This window comes from Gracilinanus agilis, chromosome 3 (assembly GCF_016433145.1).
Source record: "Gracilinanus agilis isolate LMUSP501 chromosome 3, AgileGrace, whole genome shotgun sequence".
Classification (NCBI taxonomy): domain Eukaryota; kingdom Metazoa; phylum Chordata; class Mammalia; order Didelphimorphia; family Didelphidae; genus Gracilinanus; species Gracilinanus agilis.
Window position 1 is genome coordinate 304,525,214 of NC_058132.1, and position 3,476 is coordinate 304,528,689.

At 34.5% G+C, this 3,476-nt stretch overlaps 1 pseudogene; it reads left to right on the plus strand.

Annotated features, from left to right (window-relative positions):
* The first annotated feature begins 1,288 nt into the window (after window positions 1–1,288).
* LOC123241504 lies at window positions 1,289–1,892 on the plus strand (annotated as a pseudogene).
* Window positions 1,893–3,476: the final 1,584 nt, after the last annotated feature.

Genomic DNA, 3,476 nt, shown 5'->3' on the forward strand with positions numbered 1-3,476 from the left:
TTAACTGGGGATTTTAAATTTTAATGAAGCTGGGATTTAGAAAAGAAGAATGGAAGTTTGACCAAGCTGGAGGAAAGGAGGAGTGTTGGCTTTGTGGTCCAGGTCTTGCCATATACCCAAGGAGCTGCCAGTGTGGGATACCACCGAGAAGGAGATTTTGCAAGGAAAACATCGTGACCTAGGTTGAGGATAGGTCTGGGTAAACTGTTGGTGGACAACAGGTTAATCTAGCTTACTCCCTGGAGTCTGTTTTGGATTAACTGGCTGCTTTGAACTTGTTCCTGTTACATCTGTGACCAGCTTGGAGCATCTCTGAACCTGTACTGTGCAAACCCTTCTCTAGCCCCTCTTAGTTAGTTAGAGACCAGCTTAGTTAGATATCTAGTTAGTTAAACTATTAGGCTATTCTTTAGAATAGAAATACCCCTCTCCCTACTTCCCTCAGTCATTACCACTAAACACAATTTTGTTAGCACTTCCTGTCTCCTCTTAGTTATAAGAACCCACTACATTGGGTTTTCCCTGGTTGGCAGTTTGTCAGTTACAAGTCAACTGACATTCCTGAAACTCACATCCCCATTTGGTTTACCTGTGTTCCCCTATCTGTCCTTCCATTGTGAGGAGTCAGTGTGTCCTCAGTTTATTATTAATTCCCCATTCCCAGTATCACCTTTTTCAGGGGTATAAATTTTCCACTTAGGATTACTTTGGCTATTTCTCCCAAAATTTAATATTTGTCATTCTCTTTGATGAAATCATTGATTATTTCTATGTTTTATTCTTTGACCCACCCATTTAGAAGAATTAGATTATTTATTTTCAAATGAATTTTTAATTTGCCTTTCCATGAACCCTTATTAATTATAATTTTAATACATTATGATCAGAAAATTTTGTATTTATTATTTCAGTTTTTCTGAATTTGTTTGTGAAGTTTTTATGCCTCACCAATATAATCTTTAATACCAAACATCTGATTTGTCACAGATTTGATGGAGCAGCTGTATAGTCAGATATAAAACATCAGTCTTTTAAAGTAGTAAATAATATAGGCAGGCCTCAGTTCTCAATGGAGTAAAAAGGGGAGACCAAATCTCTATAGTCTTCACTATGATGAAAGAAATTGCCAAATCTTATGTTCTTTGGTAGATTGTCACAAAGACTATCATTACAGTGCCAGTGTACTTTAATCATTACTAATGTTAAACCACCAGAGGCCTGTTTAAAATCACTGATATCAATATGTTCAAAATCATTGATAAGCTGCTATCGATTATGACTTGGACAAAAAGTTGATGCCAAGAGAATTGTATTGATCTTTGACCTTGGTGGTGGCACTTTCAGTGTCTCCATTACTATTTAAGAAGGCATCTATGAAGTCCAAGTCTACAGCTGGAGATATCCACTTGGGTGGAAAGAAATATTGCATTATTGCATTATTTTAACAACTACATGGTCAACCATTTTATAGTTGAGTTCAAACAAAAGTACAAGATATTCTTAATGAGAACAAGAGAGCTGTCTGCCATTTATGCACCACTTATGAATATGCAAAGAGCTCCCTCCTTTTTGAGTCCTAAATCTGAATTGAGATTGACTTTCTTTGTAAAGATATTTACCTTAATACCTCTATTATCTATGTCCATTTTGAATATTTGAATGCTGATTGCTTCTGTGGCATACTGGACTTTGTGGGAAAAGTCCTAAAGGATCCCAAGCTAGATAAATCAGAAATCCATGATATAACTTTTATGATTGCTTCCACTCACATCTGTCAAATTCAGAAATTGCTGCAGGATGTCTTCAATGGCAAATTCCTCAAATGTACCAATGCAGATGAGAACTATTACCTGTGCTACTGTTGCCAAGGCTACCATCTTTTCTGGAAATAAATTTAAGAATGTGCTAAACTTAATGCTGTTGAACATTATTCCTCTTACTATTGGTATTGAAATTGTTGGGATAGTTATGACAATTCTAATTAGTAACACCATCCCAATAAGACACCTACCTTTACCATGTACTAAGACAACTAATTTGATTTGCTTATTTGGGTTCATTAAGTTAAGAGTGCAATGATAATGGATAACAATCTGCTTGTCAAATTTGTGTTAATAAGAATACCCTTATCCTCAGGGTTCTTCCTTAAATTGAAGTCACATTTGATATTGATGCTGACAATAATTCAATATTTCTGCTATATATGAGAGAACATGTAAGAATAAGTCATCATCAACAATTACAAAGGTCATGTCAACAAGAAATTATAAAAGAGGGTAAAATAGAAATGGAAAAAAACCTACAGATCACTTCCACTTTAAATCCCCAAATGACAACTCTCCAGAATGTTATAGCCAAATTCAAGAGCTCCCCAATATGAACACAGTTTTTGGATGAAGAAATCAAAGCTATATATAATTATTTTAAAATGCATTAAATAATCATTTATTAGAGAAATGAAAATAAAAATAAAAATAACTGAAATGTCATCACATACCTATCAGAGTTTCTAAAATGATGTAAGGGTAAAAATGACAATTATTGGAGGGGTGGAAAATTGGGATACTAATATACTCTAGGTGTGACTGTGAACTAATCCAAACATTTTTGAGAACAATTTGGAATCATGATCAAAGAGTTTTAAAATTGTGTAGTTCTTTTGGCCCAGAAACACCAGTTTAAGTTTATTTCCTAAGGCAATAAGTTTAAAATGAAAAGAACTGTAGAGAGCCATAAATAAGCAGTGTAATCTGTAAATCCTATCAGATCTAGCTATAGCTGATGATTATAATTAATTGATGACTCCTTTCATTATTAAAAGTTTTCCTGTGTAATAAATAATTTTAATTTAAAGAAAAGGGAGAAATACGTGGGAAGCCAATAAGAGAAACAGTCTCAAATAGATAAAAATCTGAGACTCCTCTTTTGACTCCTTTTCTGATCTACACCTTTCCTTATTGAAAGGCTTTAAGTTCCTAGCAAACCAACAGTTAAGAGGTTAACAATTTCTCTCCAAGACAAAAGACAGAAATTAAGCAAAAGGCTGTCTAGACTCTGAATCTTTTCTAGACACCTCAAGGTCAATAATGAACAACATTTAGACAAAACCTCCTCCAGTGGGGGCTATTCGTCCCTGAGAAATTATTCCCAGACTTAACTTTCAATAATGGACCAGCCAAAATTCAGCCTTGACCTTGTTCTATTCTGAAGTCAAATGAAATATTTTTGTGTTTTGATATGACATGATTTGTAAATTCTGTGCATCTGCGAAGTTTTGGCAGGATTCTTTTGTGTGAAACGAGTCTTGAAATATACATATATAATAAACTCCATGCTCCCGGAGACAGAGCTGGAAGTATGAGCTAAAAGACCTTCGGTGTCCTCACTTCTTACCAACTAAGCTGTTTTTATCACATTATCTGGAGATGATAAATAGATCTTGAGAAAGAACGTCTATGTTTTAAAGTATTTGCATC